This window comes from Vicugna pacos, chromosome 1, assembly GCF_048564905.1.
Source record: "Vicugna pacos chromosome 1, VicPac4, whole genome shotgun sequence".
NCBI lineage: Eukaryota > Metazoa > Chordata > Mammalia > Artiodactyla > Camelidae > Vicugna > Vicugna pacos.
In genome coordinates, this window is record NC_132987.1 from 87,723,535 (window position 1) to 87,746,599 (window position 23,065).

Below are 23,065 nucleotides of genomic sequence, written 5' to 3' on the forward strand. Positions count from 1 at the left end.
GGATGGCACAAAATAGTCCCCACTTACTTAATTCTTCCAGGATTGCACAAAACTAAACTGAAGGGCAGCAGCTGAATCCATGGAACCACCCCGGGAGCAGAAGCTGTCGTATCCCCTTCTCTGCCACTTCCTGTTGCAAACAATAAAGGCCATTAGTACCGCAAAACAAACAAATAAAACAAAGACCGCTAAACTATAATAAAATTCAAATAACAAAACGGAGAAATGATGTAGCAAATCTATCTTTTCTTGCATGCAATGTGTACTTGAAATTGTAACACCTACCCTCAAAAAAAGTACGTAACACAGTATCTCCCTAGCAAATTTGTAAGATAATTAGATTCTAAAACTGTCCAAACACAGTACAATACGGAGCCATTATCAATTTACAGTGTCTTCCAGGGGTGTGGGAAGAGGATGAGGGTGGAAATGCAAGTACAATTAAGATATATTTGCCACACATGCCCTAGGAAACAATGCAGGCTAGATAAGAGAAGGAAGAATAATAGCTGCTAGTTATTGAATCCTGGTGGTGTTACAGCCACTACAGCGGATACTGTATATACATTATCAGAGGTGTTCACAAAGACCCTGCAGGGTAGATATTTGTATCACTTTTTAAAATCTTGCAAAAGGGAGAGACAGAAAGGTTAAGAACCTTATCCAGAGCCACAGGAGTATGTGAGAGGCTGTAATGTGTCCCCAAGTTTAGCTGACTTCAAGGCCAGTACAATTTCTCATATATCACACTGCCCCTGGTGAGAAGGAGTGCCAGTGAGGAGTCCAATGCCATATGTCTCCAGAGCACTGGAGTAGCACATGCTAAAACAACTTTAGATTCTTCTGATTGCTCAACAACCTTGTTTTTTAGAAAAGTACCACAAAACACATATTGATTATGCCCTATTGTCCTGTATGTGATGAGAGTATGTCCTCAAACTGATCTATTTTCATAATATTTTAATAACACAGATTTTAAAAAAATAAACACCTTATCATTAAAAGTTTTTTGTATCAGAAATTTTAAATTCTGATTTAATCAATTTTAAATTTGATTAAATTCTTGGATTTGGTCATTTCTTTTCTTCTGGTTTAAATAAATAGATAGGTAGACAGACAGACAGACAGACAGACAGATAAAACCTCAGTTAAATAATGCTCTGAATAAACAATGCATAAAGCTTCTCAGGCTTCTTCCTAAATTTTAGCTTGTACAAATCTGCACCTGTCTTCTTGAAAAAAATAAATTACTGTCTGAGGGACAGAGAGACACTACTTCAGTAACATACTGATAAGTATTGGGAACACTCTATAGCATTTTTGTTATTATATATTGATATAATTGCTGTTTCCTCTAGTGTTTCTCTCCTTCCCTTTTGAGAGGCCAACATAAGAGACGTCTGCCTGCGTATCCAGAGCCAGAAACTATTATGATAGCAGCCCTGCAAGGCAGTGCTGGGAGCCAAACTGAAATTGTGATTCTTTGAGTGGAGTGTGGGAAGCGCTATGTACTGCTAATTTTCTAATGGACTGAACCACAGAAGCACAGCAAATAGTCAAAAAAACCCTGAAGGTTGGTTTAGTGTGGGTATTTACCTTAGCAGTATTCAAGAGAAAAATTAGACAGACAGGGATATTTGTTAAAATGAATGTTTCCTTGGCTGAGAGAGGTCTGCTGTAACATTTGCTTTTCATTGACATTTGACATGTATTTTGACTATTCCTTTACATTTTTATTTCTCTAAAGAATTCATTTTGATGGAGACTATGAGGGAAGAAAGGTTGGTGGAATTTGTCAGCTGAATTTTGCAAAATTTTATAATAAATCTGTTGCCGGTGATTAGGTTCTTGTCTTGTCACAGAAAGAATTCAGAGATGAGATGGAGAGTAAGAAAGTAAAGTGAGGATTTATTAAAGGATGGACAGTACACTCTCAAGGGGAGAGCAGGCAGGCTCAGGTGAGCGGCTGCCCTGAGTTTCTTTGGCAAGTTGATTGCATACGGTGTAAAAATGAATAGGCGGAATATTCACTAGGAAAGGAAGGGTTTGGGGTCATATTCCCTGATTTTCATCCCAACTCCACCTTCCTGAAGGGAAGTGGGATTATTATCCTTATTTAGCCTGGATCTAAAGGGTCAAGGCGTCGGTGCATGATGGGTACTTCTAATCCCAAAGGCTAATTTTATTGAAACGAGGGCATAATGAGCAAATGGTTAGACACTGGAGACACTGGAGATTCCTGCCTTTTCCCACCTTTGTTTGTCAGACTCCAGGGCACTTGTCACCCAAAATGTGTGACTGCTTATCAGCCCAGAGGTTCCTGCTTTTCTCTGGCTGCCCAGGGACCCCTGTTGTTTACATGATGTATGGTTTCCTGTCACTTGGCCTGCATCCCCCTTTCTCTGCTCATACCTAGCTATCTCCCTGCTGTAACAAATCAAGTCTTTATTTGTTCCTCCTTTGGACAGATTTAGGAATCAAGTGACCAAAATAGTCAACCTTTCCTCCTTATTTTTTTATAAAAATTATATAAGAAAATAAGATACATAGTTTAGCACCAATATAATGTCATTCCTTCTATTGAGCTTATATATGTACAAAGGAAACTGTGGAGCTCAAGAACTATTTGATGTAAGTGGCAAACCTGGACGATTTAGTGAATAAAACCTCAACTTGCAACTTCAAAGAAATTCATCTCAAGCTATGACTGCCTAAAGTATGTAAATGTATGTAAATCGGTCCCTTCCTGTGGTTTTATATTTGTTCTTATAACAAAGAGGAAAAACTTGCATGTAAAGGAGTTAAACTTGCATATAATTTTAAGTTAGACAATAGTGTTCTACTTTGGTGTAGGCCATGAGATGTTAGAATAACTCAAAGGAACAAATATCAAATGCTCACATACATTTAAGTGTGAAGAGAAACTAAAGAGAACTGCCCATAGCTGAATCACCCCAGTCATTTCCTCTTAATTATTTCTTCCCTCACCCCAACATGCATCTTTAGGTCAGTTTCTCTGCTAAAGATCCCTCCTCCCTTCTCTTATTCCTTGGTCTTCTCTCAGGCTCTAGAACAGGGATTGGAAAGATACTAGTGGTTGTTTGCCAGGCCGTATGCCAACATAAGGAAGGCAATGTTTCTTCGGGGAGTTGGAGACAAATGTTATCTCTACATGTCATTTCCCTAAAAAGATGATTGATGAGAAGTAATCAGGTGACCTAGAACTTAGCCTCAGAATAAAGGACAGACATTTGAGCTTGTGCCTCCCTTCAACGCCTGTGAGCCCAAATACTCTCCAAGTATTCTCCACAGGTACTACTGCTTGGGGTCAGGGTTGTGGGGGGGTGTCGAGGGGGCTGCTCCACTCCTCAGTATTCACTGTCAAAACTTAGCCCCAATGTCCAAAGCCAGTTTTATCAGTGGGATTTGTCCTCTTCAATGATACTTCATTAAAAAATATCTTTTAAAAAAGGCTAAATCTCTGAAAGATATTATTTAAAAGAAAGTTTATGACAGGTAAAATGAGCGCTAACATTATTTGTCACTGTCAAGCATATTTTAAAACATCATTAAACCAGTGGAAATTATTGTGAAAAACAAACGAAATGAAATAATAATTCCAATTACATCCATATCCATATATATTTGCATGCACATGTATATTATGTTTACTTATTATAAATGCCACATCATAGATGTAAAGGGAGGAACTATTTTAAAGTGGAGTGTAATAAGCGCTGAGGAATTTGGAGAAATAAATAGAAACCAAATATAAACTTATTATATAATATATAAATTCAATATTCATAAAATGGCTATTTTACATTATACAAAATTATTAATAATATAAAAAATATATAATAATGATTTTGTAAGATAGAAAACAGATCCAGAAAAATGTTTGCAGCAAATGTTACATATAAAAAGCAATATCTATACTACATAAAAAGCACAGGAAAATTGGTATGAAAAATAACACTAAAATGAAAGAAAAGAATATGAACAATTTGAATTAAAATTAGTAAAGTAAAATAAATCTACGTAAAATTGTTCAACTCTGCTAGTTATCAAAAGATTGCATTGAAATGAAAGTAATGAGCTTTTTAAACCAATAAAATGAGGGAATTTGGTAATCAAGCAGACATTCTCATATATAGCATAATAAATTGGCAAATTCCTTTTGGAAAAATTATTTTTCGGTATACATTAAGACATAAAATGATTGTATTCTTTAACCCAATTATCTCACTTTTGATAGGGGGATAGAAAAAGGAAATAAATAAAATGATAAGAGAAAGTGAGGAAAATTTAACATACATAAAAATTTTCATTATAACAAATATAAAGCCACTAAAATTATGAGGATTTCATAACAACATGGAAAAATACTTATTTATAACACTAAATGAAAAAGAAATAATTATATCTGTCTACTAAGTATAAAAATATAAAAACCATGCCTAGATTGAGAACTATACTGGGAAGAATTAATATACAAAGGAGTTTGATTTGTTAACTATTTGACTGTGTGTTATTTTAATGCATTGTATCTTGACCTAATCAATGCTGCAATTTTATTTATCTAGCAAAAATAATTTCTTCAAAGTAAAAATTCCTGGCAGTAAATAACAAAAGCCATGGTGCTCCCTCACTATCCATTCTCATTTTTCATAAAAATTTATCTGGGATAAGACACCAGAATAAAGGCAGCAGTCCCAGCCTCCTGCATAGCCAGGTGAGGGCATGTGACTAAGTCCTAGCCAATGTGCTATGAGCAGGACTGCTCTGTGGCAGCTTCCTGAATCCTATCTTAACAGACGACTGTCACATGGCCTTCCCCCTACTTCTGTGTTCCCTTCTCCTGTTACTAGGTTGTAGATGCCAACTCAGACAAGGGCCAGTGTACAGTGACAAAGCAGCATGCACTGGAAGGGGCCTGGGTCCTTCCAGACACCGCAGAGCAGAGTCGTACTCCCAGTCCTGGTTTCTCCATCTCTGGCCTTTCTCTACTTTAAAGAGAATGAGCAATAAACTACCCTGCATAAACCATGGTAGTTCTCAATTTTCTGTTACAGCAGAATCTCAACCTACTAAATGAGGAGAAGGTTACCCCAAAAGCCAGCTAGCTGCAATATTTAAGCTATAATCAACTGAAAATTGTTGACAGCAAGGCAGAGACAACAATCTGAGGGTAGTAGGACACCAAAAGTTTTCTCAAGGTTGACCCCAGGGTATTCAAATTAACTGACTAGGTCTAGGCAGTTGGTCCCTCCATGCCAGGCATTTTCAAAGGGGGTGATATTGCCCCAAAGGGGTGAAAATTGGCTCTTAGGGAGGACAAAAAGTATAAGGATTAAATAAATGATTTATGACTGTCCAATACGCCACAGTACATTAAGGGACATACAATATGTCTGTGGTATTATATTTCATGGGGGTGGGTCTAGGTCTAAAAAGGCTCCTTAGGAGGGTGATAATTAAAAAAAAAAAAAAAGATTGTGGAATGCCGCTCACTATGAAATGTCCACCCCTGCCTGTTCTATCAAAGGAATTCTGGTTTTTTTTTTTAGACTCTATAGCTTCCCCAATTTTTTAACCACTTGTCACACTATTGTGTTAGTGAGTTTATTTTTCCGTCTCTCCCACTAGGTTTTTGGCTGGATTATAAGAAGATTATAACTCTCAATTCTGCATCTGTCACACGTTGCTTGGCACAAATTAATAGCACAAGAAATATGAATGGCTGAATGAGCACCCCAGGTACATTTTTCCTTTAAGTCTAAAATTCTAGCAATTCTCACTTAACAATGGACACAATTCTCCCTCTGCCTGGGTGGTGACAAATTAGGACAACCACTGAGAATGCTCAGCAATTCTTTAACAGTATGTTGAACAGCTTGGTAAAAGAATCCAGTTCAGCCACAGGAATACCCTGTTCCTACTTAGTGCACCAATTTAAGTTTTCCTTAAAATAAAAAAAAGGTTTAACCTTCTTCATATTCATTACTACTTAGCATTTTCCTTTTTAATTTCAAACATCAAGTTGATTTGAAATCTGCTGTTGTTTTAACAATACAGCAGAGTTTGATATTTGGAATTTATACAAACATTTCTGAAAAGGCCACAGCTAAAGAGAATCTAAGCTTTTCCAGTTTACAGGAAATATCACAAACATTAATTATGAACTGAAGTCTGTTTGCTAGTTTATTCTACCAGTGTGGCTCACATGTGGAATAATCCCATTCAAACAATAGTTACTGAGCACCTAATGCATGTGAAATGTTGTGCAAAGTCTATAGGGGATTTAGAGTGAAATAAAGCAAAGCCCATCTTCATACTTCTAACCTTCTATTTGGGAAAATATCATTTGAGGTCATCTAGTTTAAGTGTTATGAAAAATATACATATAGATGTTTGAGAATTTGGGAGAGGACATAAAATTCATGCAAATAAGATCTCATGGATACAGTGGCTTTCAAGATGTGCTTTCAAGGAGGAATAGGATTATAATAGAGGAAGATGAGAGACAAGGTATTACAGTCCGTGAATAGCACAAAACCAAGAAATCACATAGTACTTCCAGAGAGAAGCACATGATCTGCATTTGATTAGTACACATGTTAAATCTGAGAAGCACTTGGATAGGGCACCTGCAGCAAAGTGAGAGAAAAGATGATAGCAAGGTAGTAGGGAGCCATTTCCTAGAGAAAGTATTATGCTTTAATCAAAAAAAAAAAAAAACAACATTGAAACACTGTTAGCCAGTAGGGACCATTGGTAGCCTTTGAACATGTGAACCAGAGCTATGCTTTAGGCAGATTAACATAACATGTATTTGCAGGGTAACTTACAAAGACTTTCAGATGTAGAGAGACCAACAGTTCACTCTTGCAATGGTATGAGAAGAGATGAATTATGATTGTAGAAGAAAAATGCAAAACTGAAGATGGATGAGAGAATACTTCAGAAGTAAAATATGCAAGTCTTGACAATTCTTTGAGTGTCATAATGTCAAAGGAATAATACACGATAAGGAAAATTTATTCCTAGGCTTTAAACCTAAGCAACTTGGAAAAAGAAGGGACATTAACAGAAAGAGGAATAGGAGGGCAAGTTGGTTTAGGGTGTTGAGGAAATAATGAATTCAGATTTGGACAAATTAAACCTGCTATATCAGCAAACATCAAAATGAGCCTATTTAACAGGCAGTTAGAAATGCAGTTTCAGTAGCTGGAAAAAGCTGAAAATACTAGAAATTATGTATGCAGAGATGATTGGTGGAAACGTGGAAATATTTGAAAACACAAAAAATATAGGGAATCCACAAACAGTAAATGCTGGAGAGGGTGTGGAGAAAAGGGAATGTTCAGAGTTGGTGGGAATATAAATTGGTGCAGCCGCTATGGAAAACAGTATGGAGATTCCTTTAAAAAGTGAAAATAGACTTACCCTATGATCCAGTAATCCCACTCCCGGGCATATTATCAGGAGAAAACTCTAATTTGAAAAGATACATGCACCCCAGTGTTCATGGCAGCAACTATTTACATTAACCAAGACATGGAGGCAGTCTAAATGTCCACTGACAGATGATCAGATAAAGAAGATGTGGTATATTTATACACACACACACACACACACACACACACAATGGAATACTACTCAGCTTAAAAAAGAATGAAATAATGTCATTTGCAGCAACATGGATGGCCCTGGAGATCATTGTACTAAGTCGGAGAAAGACAAATATCATATAATATCACTTATATGTGGAATCTAAAAAAATGACACAAATGTAATTAGTTACAAAGCAAAGACAGACTCACAGACACAGAAAACAAACTTATGGGTATCAAAGAGGAAAGGGGTTGGGGAGGGGTAAATTAGGAGTTTGGGATTAACAGATACAAACTACTACATACAAATAGATTAACAACAAGGTCCTACTGCATAGCACCCAGACGTATATGCAATAGATTGTAATAATCTATAATGAAAAAGAATATGAATAAATATATATATTTTATATATGATTAAATATATATAATATAATATAAATAAATATAATAAATATATATGAATAATAAAGTATATAATATAATATATAAATTATATAGTTAAATATATATAAACAATAAATTATTATAATAAATATAATATATATTTATATACAATAATCTATAATGATAATCTATAATCTATATATAATCTATGATAATCTACAATAATCTATATACATAATAACCTATAATGAAAAGAATATGAATAAATATATACTTTTTACATAAGAATATATATATATACATATATATATAATGTATAATGTATAACTGAATCAGTATGCTGTATACCAGAAACTAACACAACATTGTACATCAAATATACTTCAATTTTAAAAAACTGAATGGGGATGTAAAAGAATCAAGAAAAGAAGCTCAGAGATTACTAATTTTAAGAAAAAGGATTAAAAGAGAGCAAAAAGTCCACAAGATGTAGGGGAAAACCAGAGTAGCATACGCCATTAAGACAGAGAAAGTTCGCCTTTCCAAGAAATAATGAGCCAGCATGGCAAAGCTGCCAAGGGGTCAGGAAGAAAGTGCGCTGCTTTATCACAACTGAAGTCCATTTTGGTAATCAAATACTCATTACTATTTAATTTTAATATTTATTTAAAGCTCTCTTATAAACTGGTATCATCTGTTTTTCCCAGTATTTCTGAAGTACCATAGAATAAAAGTAATGCAAAGCAACATGAATTTATTATGCAACAAAAATCAATGCAACAATATTAACATGTTTCAGCTTATTTGGTACTGTATCTATGACTCTAAAAAATCAGCTATACAAACAGTAATATGTATTTCCTGCATATAACTTCAAAGGATCCATATTGGTAACTCAATCTTTTTGAAGCCATTAATAAACCAATAATTTTTTTCATTGCTGTTACATGGATTGCAATATAAATTAACTCATATTCTGAGTAGAGTTAAAAAAGTAATAGCTGTGAACTTGCTTTGTGAACACTGGAAAGTCATAACTTCTCTGGTCTCAGCTCTTTCCTGTACGGGCTGACGAAATCTCTAAGGCACTCTCCTGACTTGATATATATTCTAAAATATTCCTGAAATATTGTTTTTACTAATTCACTTCCTAATTATACAAAGGTGGCTCTGATTAAAGGAGTGAAAGCTGCAAGATGAAAAATAATATGACAAACTATAGGTCTCACATACATAGCAAGAAAGATGTACGTATGAAGTTCAAAATACTTTATTGTGGAGAGATTCCAGACACGTGATAAGAGACAGGAAATATAACCTTGGATGCTCAGCTCTACTGCCCCAGGGAAGAGCAACATTATTCTGAAAACAACATTGTTTTAAGAAAATTGTTAGGCAAAAACAGAGATCTACTGGGGAATATCCAGCAAATATTAAAAAGAGACCATCAGAGCTCTGCCATTATTAAAAATGACCACTTAATTCTTTTAAAAAATAGATAACACACACCTAGGTCCTTTAAGGAGATTTTCTCATACCGAAGAGGCTGGGCTAAATTCAATACTCAAGTGCTTAGGAGTCACTTAAAAGAATCTCTGCCAGGAAGATGGATGGTTGTCTAATCCCAGCGCCACCTCAGACCATTGGAGACCTTGACATCAGGACCTGCATTTTAGAAATCTCTCAATCTACAGCAGTTACAAAGCTCACTTTGATCATATGTGAAAGATGGTTTCAAGGGGGAGTCTACCATCTATTCTCAAATATGTTCAGTAATTTACAGAAAAATGTTAAACTAAATCTGGATTTTTCCTTAGCTTCTAATTGTTAATGGCAGAAGTAGATAAAGAGACTAATTGGACTAATTCATCAGAATAAATTGTAAATGATAAATAAATGCATTGCAGGTTAACCTCATAGCTTTGTTAAACACAGTACTGATTCATTTATAGAAAACTCTGAAATAGCTAATTGGCCTTTTTACTGACAAGTTTTTTTTTTAACCAAATAAAGAAGGCCAGATAAGACACTTTATTTTACTACGTTCATATTTATTTTTTTAATTTTTGTTTTACCAGCTTTCATAGTATTTAAAATAGTGAAAACAGTCATTTAAGGTTTAATTTAGAGGCATTAAAAAAAAAATACCTGAGACTTTAGACCTTACATAAAAGTTGCAGATTAATTGAATGTCTGTAAATTAAATCTTTTTTCCTAAAATTGTGTTCAAATAAAAAAAATGTTATCCCTGAATAATAATGTAATGTATCCTTGCTACTGCTGCAAACTTTTACAAACATACATAAAGGGATAAGGCAGGGATAGGGGTATCATGCTCTAATGGTGGATGTGTAAACTAGTAAATTTTTCTGGAGGAAAATTTGACAATTTGAATCAAAATCATTAAAAATATATTTGATTAATAATTCTACTTTCCTAAGAAAATAATTATAGCTACAGAAAACATTCTACTACAAGAGGTTTTCTTGAATGCATATTCATAATAGAAAATAAATAAAGACAGCAAACTCAATACCCAATAAAAATAGCATATTACTTAAATTATGAGCCTGATATCATATAGCCATATACTGGACGATTATGCAGTCATTACAAATGCTGTTTAATATGCTAAAAGAGGGAAAATATTTATGGTATACTTTTAAATTACTTTAAAAGCTAAGAAAACATTATTATTACAGTTTTACACATTATACATTTATATGTTATACATTTTATTTTGTATATTTATATATGTTATATTTTATATTACAGTATTATTCCATTCTTATAAATAGCATTTATGTATTTTATATATGCACAGAGAGTGGGTCTAGTTTGGCAAGCTTTCGTGAGAGACACTATCAGTCACTTCATATTGTGGATGGAAATAATTCACATTAGAGCATTTTACTGTGAAAAATACTGGTATTCTAATGCTATCGTATTTTCAATTAGCTGCAATAATTTTATAAAGAGATACTTCCCTTTCCTACCATTTGGTCAGCCAGTGGTACAGTTCAAGAGGGCAACACAAATGCCTTATTCTTTCCCTTTATAATCCATTTCCCAAGATACTGATATTTTGCACCTCTTGGGGAGTGATGGAAACGGTAGATATCTTGATTGTGGTGGTGGTTTCATTGGTGTATACATCTGTCAAAACTCACCAAATTGTACATCTGAAATATGTGTAGTTTATTGTGCAGGAATTATACCACAATAAAGATGTTTAAAAAAAAAAAAAAAAAAAAGAAGGTTCATGGGGGTTGGCCAAGCCCAGATCCTTAAACCTACTCACCCACTATGGGAACAGGAGAAACCCTTCCACATCTAGCTGTTTTTCTCTAATCCACACACCACACTTTTCAGTGAGTACTATGGCTATTTTATGAGTACCTATCTCAGGTCCTTCAGTCCCCCTGTTACTTTCTTTTGCTTCTTCTGATGAAGATGTTATTACTATGCAGGTTTTGTGGCTGTTGGTGATTTGACCCCACCTCTTATATTTTGAAATTCAAAGGAATAATTCATGACCTAGTTTTGTTATAAAGCCTGACTATGAGTTTTTTTCCTTTCCAGTTGTCAGTATATTCCCAGAATTTCCCAAGATATACTACTTTTAGATACAGACATAGGTATCGCTATCACTACAGATACAGATTTAAATGCAAACAAAGTTTGAACTACAGGAAAAGATTCAGCTATAGACAAACATATATAAATATGTACAAATAAAAATTACTAGCAGAATAAGCATTGAATATATATACTAGCAGGTTAACGAAATTACGGATAGCTTCTTCTTTGTTTTGATAATAATTTTTTTAAGTCAAAAAAAAAAAACAAGCAAAGCTAGTACTTAGAGGTTTATGAAAATTCCTATTATCTTCTCAGGGGTTTGTGGGAATGGCCTTTTTCAGGTCCCATCAGCATCTATACTCCAGTCACATCAAATTCAATTACCTTTTTTCTTGCTCAACATCATTAATCATCTGAGAAATGCAGATTAAAACCACAATGAGGTATCACTTCACACCAGTTAGAATGGCTGTCATCAAAACGACAACAAATAACAAACATTGGCAAGGATGTGGAGAAAAGAAAACCCTAATACACTATTCATGGGAATGGAAATTGGTGCAGGCACTGTGGAAAACAGTACAGAGATTTCTCAAAAAACTAAAAATAGAACTACAAAAATAGAACCTGGCAATTCCAGTCCTGGGTATGTATCTGAAAAAAAGAAAAATACTAATTTGAAAAGATACATGCAAACCAATGTTAACAGAAGTATTATTTATAATTGCTAGGATATGGAAGCAACCTAAGTGTCCATCAATAGATGAATGGATAAAGAAGATGTGGTGTATATATAACAATGGAATACTATTCAACCATAAAAAAAGAATGAAATTTTGCCACTTGTAACTACATGGATGGACTTGGAGTGTATTATCCTAAGTGAAATAAGTCAAGCAGAGAAAGACAAATACTGTGTATTACTTACATGTGGAATATAAAGACTAAAACAAACTAGTAATATAATAATAATAATAATAATAATAATAATAAAGAACCAGACTCACAGATATAGAAAACAAACTAGTGGCTACCAGTGGAGAGAGGGAAGAGGGAAGGGGCAAGATAGCAGCAGGGAATAACCTAAGAGGTTAGAACTACTATGTATGAAATAAATAAGCTACAAAGATACATTGTACAACACAGGGAATACAGCCAATATTTTCTAATAGCCACAAATGGAATATAACCTTTAAAAATTGTGAATCACTGTGCTGTACACTTGAAATTTATGTAATATTGTACATCAACTATACCTCAATAAAAATTTTTTCAAATTTAAAAATTAAAAAAAGGTGTAATTCAAGTATCTTTCTCAGTTCAGCTAGTTGACATATGCGTTTTTAAGGGAAAATGGCTGTTTATTCTTCCCAACCCTGCAGTTTTGAGTGTGGATTCCATGCTTTGAGTGCTCCAGTCTTCTTGGTATATATGCAAGTCCAACGTCTCCTATTCCATTACAAACTTCTTTTCCTTGAACAGTGCATAGCTTTTGCTTTTCAAACATTCTTCATCTTTTAGACTAACATCTCCAATAGAAAATTACAAAAGGAACTATAAAGTCAGGAATTTGACTCTCTTTCTGAGTTCTTTTTTTCCTTTTTTCCTTAGGGCAGCAGCCCTCACACTCATGTATAGGTTAATCATGAGAGCCATAGAGTTAAAAGACAAGGACCAAGAAGGAAAAACAAAGTGGGCAGTATTTCAAAATGTAATCCATTTTCACTTCTATATACAAGTGACTGTCTCTGGAGGGTGACAATACCCATGTTTACAGGTGTTACAATGTTGACACTAACTCTTTTGTGGGCATGAGTTCACCATTTGGTTACCATCACACATCTTCATGGTAATTTACAGTCCTTATTATAGTATATTGATGCCTATCATCAATTAAATTTGGCTGTTGCTGCTCTCGAAGAGCAGAAGAGAGAAGCAACAGTGATCACTAAAATAACACTTGCATTTAAGGTTGTTAAAAGATAAGCTGGGCATAATAAAAATCAAGAGTTTATTTGAGTAAAAATTTATTTGAATCAGGCAGTGCCAACCCGGAAGTGATTAGGAGTCCTCTACTGGCAGGAGCTAGGGGATAGACTTTTATAAAAAGAGAAGAGGGGGAAGCAAAGCAAGGAAATTATTTGATTGACTGTAGCTTAAGTGGTTGCCTCATTTGGGAAAGCCTAGCTGGCTGTTTGAGATTGACTGTCCTTGCGTTTCAATTTCTGAACCTTGAGGCATTAGAGGCTTAGGATCCAGTTTGCTTATGCAAGCTACTCAGGTAATAAAGCCACCTCAGCCTAACGGCCTCCTTGTTTAGCTAACTTAACAAGGTTTTCTCCCTTTCCTGATACTTTAAAGGGATTTCTAAAACAAAAAGTCCCCTGAAACATGTCCTTTCTTCTCTTTGGGTTCATTGCCCTCGCTGCTTTTCCCACAGGTTTCACCATGAGATAACTGGTATGCAAGCATCAGACAGGTACTTGAGGGTGGATGTTTGGGAATTCTCAGCTGGACAGGCAGCAGCTGCCATGGGGCTTTCCCCTCAGCAATACTCTCCACCAAGTCTCAAGGGCCACATTATCTCACATCTTCCAGGAATTGAAATAGTCAAGGGAAACCCTATCATGATTTTGTCCTGAAATTATGTTCCCAATAAGTGCATTCCCTTCTTCATGGCTACCCTTCAGCAACTTTGGCTTTTGATTAATTTAGCTGTTAATGACTGATAATAAAAGTCACAGTACACCAAAAGCTACTCCATTTGTTCCTTTACCCAGTGGAATGGTGCTTGAAAAAAATCTAAGATTATGAAATTGCCTTTAAAATGGCTTCAGTGGTTTATAAATAAAATGTATTCCTATAAATAATTCTGAAGATTTGTGGATAATGTCAATCTCAACAGACTGACAAATGGAATCCTGAAAGTACTGCAAATTAAATGTTTATATGTGGTTATAGTTTATCCCTTAATTTCTGCAGTAGGTTTTGAAACAATATATATTATGGAAGAAAATAAAAATAATAATACTTATATTTATATAAGCATTCATAACACTTGCACATATATACTTCATTTGATTTTTAGTTGTGTAGTGTATTTAATAAGTATTTACTGAGTGTTTATCATGTGTCAGGCACTAAACTAGGAACAGGGGGTACAATGAAGTGTAACAGCCCTCTACAAGCAGTGGTGAAGGAGGCATCTTTAAATATATGAGGAAATAGTTTCACAAAGATTAAGTGATTTGCCAAGGTAACTGATAGGTAAGTTGGTAACAGAACTAGAACCAGTATTCATGCTGTGAGACTCTGATTTCATGTCAACTACTGACATTCCAATTGGATCATTTGGTCTAGTAACGTGACTGTATATTTATAATTTCCTCATCCATAATAAAATCAAAAGTAACACTTCTGGCTGCAGAAAAATCTGCTTTTACTTGAAACCAAATTTTCACCCAGATTTGTGTCTGTAGCGTAGAAACATTTTTATACACAATCAAGTAAACACAAACTCCCAGTTCAACATTGGCAGGCTTTGGTCTGTGTTCTATTTGGGGACTTTGAGGTGAAAGCAGTCAAGGAAGGAGAGACTTTGTCCCTGAACTGGATTTGTTCATCTAAAATTATGCTGGTGCTCATTACCTATTCAGTGACTCACTAGCCTATCAGTCTACTGTAGAAATAAAAGCTGCAGTTACTTTTCTTTCTTTAATCTCCCTGTTCTTAATTGCCATATTGACAAAAAAGAAACAGTTGTTTACTTTCCAAATTCTCGGGAGCACCAGCCAAATTAGTCCTTTTAAGCAGTGTTTCTCCAGCTCCAGAAACAAGTAGCATGCAAACTAGCTAAAGACTCCCTTAAGAGGCAGCAAACACAAGATGCCTAGATATTAACCTTGACTGGGAGAGCCCTGCAGGCATTTGCTTCTCACTCTGGAAATAGCCCTGAGGTTTTGAGGAGAAGGAGGGAAATAACTAGGGTTAGATAAAGGAGTAGGCCTGCTGGGTACACACCCCAGCTCCCTGAGGTGTCAATCTGTAAGGTAGAGCCTGGTAAACACCTCCCCTCAGGCCGTTCCCTTTCTTTCTGGAAAACAGAGTCCAAATTTTGTTCCCAACAGCAGTATGTCCAGTCTGAGTAATGCATCATGATCCATCTGAACTAATCCTGATGTCTCCCTTTGAAAGATACTTTCATTCCTAGCCTCCCTTGCAGCTACAGGTGACTATCTGACCTGATTCTGGACAATATTATGAGACAAATAAAATGTTAGAGCTGTGCTGGCTGGTGCCACCCCCTTCTTCTTCCTTCTTGTTTGGAGCACTGCTGTGATGCTGTGCCCACAACCAAGAGGTAAGGAGAAGGGCATTCCAGAGGAAGTGAGACGCAAACGTTAGGTGGAAATTATCAGAGTAAAGAGGGTAAGGAACAGAGCTCCACAAAGAAAGAGAACTCAGTATACATGCCTAGAGACAAGAAGCATCACAGAAACTTGAAGAACATGTAGGAAATTTAATACAACCAAATTATAAAGCATGAGACTGTGAGTGGTAAGAAATAAATTGGACAGACAGAGAATGATCAGATCGTGAAGGGCACTGTAAGCCACACTAGGGCGTTTATATTTTACACTAAAAGCAAATGAGAGCTATTGAAAGCTTTTAATCAGAGAAGTGACAGGATTAGATTAAGACCTTAGAAGGGAAATACGTGGGAATTTATTAGGGATTGGAGAAACATAAAAACTACTGTTGTAATATTTTTGATGAGGGATAACACAGGCCAGAGTAAGTAGTAAAAATGGTACTGGAGACAATTGGATTAAATGTACAAATATTTAGAAGGCAGAATAAAAAGGGCCCTGTAAATGAATGAATCTAAAGGAAAAAGACAAAAATTAGGGTTGCCTCCTAGTTTCTGGCTCTGGCAGCTATGTAGATGTAGACGATATAAATCACTGAAAAGGGAGGGAGGAAGAAGACCAATTTTAAGGGAAGTTGAGGGTTTTCTGAGCTCTCCAAGGAGAGGACTCTGAGACTCAGGAATGAGACCAGTATCAAGGCCAGAAGAGGGTCCATGCACTTTCAGATAACAGGGTGAATGCTGGTGTGACTGAGGCAGAGACATGGAAGAACCCTGAAATGGCCTGTCATTTTAAGGTAGCAGATCTCAAACTTGACTGTGTGTAAGATGAACTCAGAGAAACTTGCTACAAGGCAGATTCTTGGGCTCTACCACTAGGAGATTTCTCTTTGGGAGGCCAAGTCTTGAATCAAAACTCTGCATTTTTAGTAGGAATCATTTTATAATGATTATCATGCATGAAGATAAACCAAGGATCTTACTTGGAGAAACACTGATTTAAGGATGAAGACAAAGACATGGAAGAACTCAGAGAGCTAGGAAGAGGATCAAGAACTGTGTGCTGTGAGGAAGACTGGGAGCATTTCAGAAACTAGAGACAGTCAGCAGTGCCAAAATTAAAATGAAAAGTTAAGCTGAGTTTTACTTTAGTGCTTTAAGCAACATTGAAATACCACCAAAGGCAATGAGAAGTCACCAAATACAAGAAAGAATTGAATATTTTCTTGTTTGTTTTCTGAGATTTACTTGCAATTCACTAGCTACTTTTAAAGATTTAAGTACACTTCTTCAAATGTCCTATACAGAGAGATTTTTCTTATAAACTTTTTAAGTTCTGTTTAAAATACTTCAAAATTATTTTCCCTTTAAACATAAAAATAAGTATTACAAATATCAAACCCAAAAAGGAATGAAGAATGGTAGAATATGCCACCAGAAAATATGTCTCTTTGACATAAGGATTATTTTGAGAAACAGACACAGGAGAGCCTCTGAAAATACAGTAGAAGTGAACTTCTTACAAGGAAAATTTACACTTACAAAGGAAGTCTCCATTTGTGAGGGTGTACCAAGAAGAGGACTTAGTAGAAACTCCTATCATTAGAGAGAGCACCAACTTAAATCTGTATCACAAGCCTCACTCTTATTTACCATAATTTTCCTGGTCACCTCTCTATAACCAGCCTCCCCAACACCCTTTTGTCTTTAGCTGAAGATGATATGTAAGCCTGAATTTTAAGCCATATATGAGAGATCCTCACTTTTTCCTTGGTATCTCCCTTGTATATGTGAATTATACACGTTAATAAACTCCTGTCTGTTTACTCTTGCTAATCTTTTGTTATAGGGGCCCCAGCAGAGAAGTTAAAAAAGTAGGGGGAAAATTATATTTTCCTCCCCTATAGAAGGTAGGATTAATACAATGGATAAATAGCAGAAAATTACATATTCTATTATTGAGAAATGAATGTATGATTAACATAAGGACATGCAAACTGGTTATTTGATGAGTTTTGATAGAAAGAAAGATGATTCTACTTTGAGTTTGGCTTCTGATTATAAAACAAAAATATTGTTGTTTTTAGGAGAAAAAAAATCCAAGACTGAATAAAAATCTAGTCTCAATAGACTCCATGTTCATGGCGTGAATCCACAAACTAGAGCATTAGGAACGGATCATGGATTAAATGTGAAAAAAATTAGTTACAAGGAAAATTATGAGAATTTCAACTCAGAAATAAATTAAGAAAATGTATAAGATGTCACTGAGCAAATTTCGAAGAAACAAAACCTTCTGGTCTCTCTCTAGTGGCTTATGAAAAAAAAAAAAAAACCTGGTCAATGATGCATGAAAAAGGTGACAGAAAGTAGCTGTAAAATGTGTTCCATTTCTTTTGGAGATTAATTAATTTAAATCAACTATATATAGGTGCTAAATTTATATGACTGAAACCTGAAAGGTAAAAATAAATTGTAAGAGCTCCTTGTGTGCAAGTGAGCCAAGTAATAGCCTCTAGGATCGTCTCACCTTAGTCAAGGAAGGAAGGAAGGAAGGAAGGAAAGAGGGAAGGAGGGAAGAAAGGAAGGTGGGAAAGAGGGAAGGAGGGAAGAAAGGAAGGCGGGAAAGAGGGAAGGAGGGAAGGAAGGAAGAAAGGAAGGAAGAACACTATTCTGCTAGACTGTCAGGTAGCCTAGAAGCTCTGCCGTTGCTTTTTTTCCATCACAAAAATTCAACTCTTAAGTTCACAAACCCAATTGTCTTTGAAAGACATCTTGTCAATTATCTTCCTATTTCACAGTGTAGCCAAGCCAATTTGGTGACCACAACAGTTCTTCCCCATTATTTGATCATGCTCTATAAGCTCCAGTAAGAAACAGATTTTAATGCCATTCCATTTCAAGATCAACTTGAGTGCACTATTCTTACATTCTACTTCTAGTCAGTGTTGTGATTGTTTCTGAGTTTGCCTTATAACAGATATTTACACTTTGGATAACTTTTCTTTAAATGCCTGCCCACTAGAAACTTCCACTATTTGGCTAAGAAAAAGTGACAGATTTCCATGACTTGACACTCCTTGTATCATGACTCCAACATAACAGGGTCACTCAGATCAGAATGACATTACAACGGCAATTGTTCTGGTCTCTCCCTTGTTACAGTCATTATCTTTGGTCATTTTATTTAAATGCATCATTTAGTTTGACAGCAAATTGCATGACAGAATAAAAAGGACCTTGTGGGGGTGAAAAAACATCCCTAAGTAAAATTGATTTAATATCAAATAACTTCAAGGTTAACTCTCTAAAATGAGTTGCTGGCTTGCCACATCTCCTTTACTTAGAAGAGCACTGACATAGCTAAACTGGGCCATTTAACCTTGAGGGTCAGAGAAACAAAGTAGGCTGTTGAAGCCTTTAAGAACATATATTTTTTTATATATTTTTTTAAAAACTAAGTCATTTACAAAAATATATTTCAAACATTAGTAAGTAGGGCCAAGGATTCTTAACTTATCCTCAATTTTAGTACAGTCTTCGAAGTTATAGGACTTGAGCTTAACTCCAGGAGTTAAGTTATGTATGTACCCCTACATAACCTACAGGAAGGAAAATGATTAAATTTATTAGTACTAGTATCCTCATCTGTAAAATGGATTTTGAAATACCTATTCACAGATCTGTTTCTAGGAATTAAGTAAAATCAAAAGACTTTACTTAACACTAAAAATATTTAAGAAATAGATAACTCTTACTAATGGAATGGTTGTTCTGTAACTAATCAGAGAAACGATAACCTCTAATCAATAGGAATGTTTAAGCTCAAGATTAAGTTTAAGGAATAGGTGGTTATTTCCATATTTCTTTCCACTTGGCTTATAAATCCAGATGTGTCTTTAACCAACATCTATTTTTATCTATTTCTATTTCATCTCCTTTAAATTTTCAGTAATTAATGTAAATTTTGAAAAGCAAAGAAAGGAAAATAGCACATATATATACACATATATATATATGTAATTCCTTATAAAATTGGCCTGTTGTGTTAGCATGAAATCACAACTTAAATTTTAAAAGTATATAACCAAATGTTATCACTAATGTTCTTCCATTAGGAATTTATTCCTTTGTGTTAATAAATCATTGTTTTCAAAATATCTGGGAGATAATTTCATAACAGTCAGACATTCATTTATCAATGTAAACAAATGAGGTGTTTCTGTTGTTTTGGGGAGAATAGGGGGAGGACATCTGGGAATGACACAAGACCTCAATAAAACAGCTTGAGTAAGGTTGGTACCTTAGCAAGTAGGAAAATAGGACTGCCAATAGACTTGAAAAGGGAAGAAGGAAAATTGGGGGGAAAAAAGCTATTTCACAATTTTACCTAGAGGTTTTACAAGCTTGGATTCTAATAGGATCTTTATGTGTGATACTTGCTCATAAGCTGTGAGTAAATCTGCACTGAATCTACTGAGGGTCTAGAGATGCCCTCTGTATGAGATACTTCATAACCGGGATGCCCACTGAGCCATTTAGGAACATGGAGAAGAACTGGCATCTCCAGGAATTTCTTGCTAATCTTAATTTTTTGTCTAATCTAATTAAATTTAGTGAATCCTATAATTCAGTGGTCTCTTAGTGGTTAATTCAGTCTCTCTAAGGTTATAGCTTAGTTCCTCAGATTTCTCTCTCTCCTAGTCTACTTCCTGAGATGGCATATTGCAAGGGTGGGCCAACTTTATCTGTAAATGGCCAGACAGTATATTTTAGGCTTACTGGCCATCTAGTCTCTATTGCAGCTACTCAACTCTGCCCCTGCAGCAGGAAAGCAACCATAGACAAGACTTAAATTAATGGGTATGGCTGTGTTCCAATCAAACTTTATTTACGGATACATTATATGAAATTTTACTTTCATATAATATTCAAGTGTTATAAAATATTGATTTTTTTAACCACTTAAAAATGTAAAAACTATTCTTAGTTTACAGGACATACAAAATTAGGCAACAGGAAATATTGGCCTATGGCTACAGTTTGCTGATCCCTAGTAACTGCATAGTGAGTTTGGGCAGCTTGTGACCTTAGGCACTGAGAGAGGGAGGCTCTCTACTCCTGAGCTAATCCTTGGGTGTGTTAGCCCATGATCACTTCCCAAAGTTAGCCTAATTGTTCTATGGCTGTACCCACATGATCCTAAATTTCTCAGCTTTGTCAGTTCTTACTCCTCCAAGCTGACGCAGCTTCCCTCTACTCCCTGACTCTGCAGACCTGTCTGAGTCATTGCTACATTCTTCATCTTATCCTCTGACCGACATTGCTCCCACCAAGCTAGGTTCTTTCGTAGGCCTCAAACCAGTGTCCACACGCTCTACAATTGGAGGAAGCAAGCACGTGTCACTGAGACCCTCTCTCCATCAAACCAAACCACTCATCCTTTTGACTGTGCCGAGCTACTCACTCTATGTTGGCCAAAAGAGCTCTGGAGTTTCCTACTGAAGAAACAAATGATGACCAAGGCTATAGCCCTTCTGCTCTTGGTTTTCCTGTTCACATGTGCAGTAAACTTTCTCCCCACTCTGGGGCTTTAAAGTAGATTAAAATCCATCATTTTTGCCCCAATATAACATTCTCCTCCTTTCAGAGAGAGTATTGTCCTTCTCTCCTTCCCTGATGCCAACTAGTGGACAGCTTGCAGGAACAAAATCCATTTATTAATAAGGAAAATAATTTAGCAAATATTAAAAATATTATACCTTTAATATTCAGGGTTTCCTTGGACAGAAATGAGAAGGTTGAAAATTCTAATAAAAGAGAACAGTACAAGCAAAGAAGAAAGCAAACCAAAGATTGTCAGCAAACACACAGCTTTCATTCCAAAGTATCATGCTGATTTTATGATTTGGTCCAGAAGTCATCCTAGGATAAAGAAACAACTTATAATGAGGCAAAAATCACCTTTATGTTAATTACTAACAGACCTTTTTCCAGATAGCACTGTGGTCACAAAGTACATTTACTAGAGAAAAGTAACATTTTATATCATATGCAAACTAGTGTTACAGAAGCACTTTTAATACTGGGTTTTGTAATGAAATAGAATAAAACCCATGCTGAAAATTTTTGTTAGTGAGATAGTTTCCTTTCACGTGGCCACAAACTAATAAAAGTAAAAAAGGAATCTGGAGGTAGTTTAGTAAAGCTTTATTTACTAAATCATCATTCGACAAATATTTATTGAGTATTCACCACATGCCAAGCACTACTGCAGGGCCAGACATCATGTAGTAAACAAAACAGTGTCAAGCAGGAAACAGAATAAACAAGATAAACAAAGCAAAATAAATATGTGAATAAATGGTGTGTTCTAAGAAGAAATTATAAAACAGGAAAAGATTCTATGAAATATGAAGTTAGCCTTTGAAATTTTAGATAGAGTGGCCAGGGAACTCATAGTAAAAATGACTTTTGAATAAAATATGAAGGAAGTGAGGGAGCTAACCATGCTGATATAATAGGGAAGCACACTATGCTGCAAGAGCAGCCAGCACAGAGGACCCGTCCTGAAAATACGTCTGAAACGTCTGAGAAAGGGCAGGGCAGCCAGGGTTGATGAGGTTCCAAGAGGGAGAAATGAAGGCTGAGGTCATGTGGGGTCAGATCACGTGGAGAGAGTCACAGTCAGGATTTGGGCTTTGGGCTTTTTGAGTTGGAAAACCATGGAAAAATTTGGTGCAGAGAAGTGACCTAATCTATGATTATTTAATAGGATCATTCACCACTGTGTTGATAATAGGCTATAGGAAGACAGGGTTAGAAAAAGAGAGGCCAGCTGGGAGCCTGTTACAACAACCAGGTAAGAGATGATGGCGGCCTGGACTTGTGTGACAGCGGTAGCTATGATGAGAATGGTCAGATTCTGGATGCTTTTAAAGGCACAGCCAAGTAGACTCTCTGGACTTAGATGTGCGGTTCAAGAGAAAAGGAGTCATCAGGGGTGGCACCAGGTTTTTGGACTAAGAACCTGGAAATAGAAGATTGTCATTTACAGAGATGGCAACAAATTGTTGGAGGAGTTGGCTTGGAGGATTGCATCAGGAGCTCA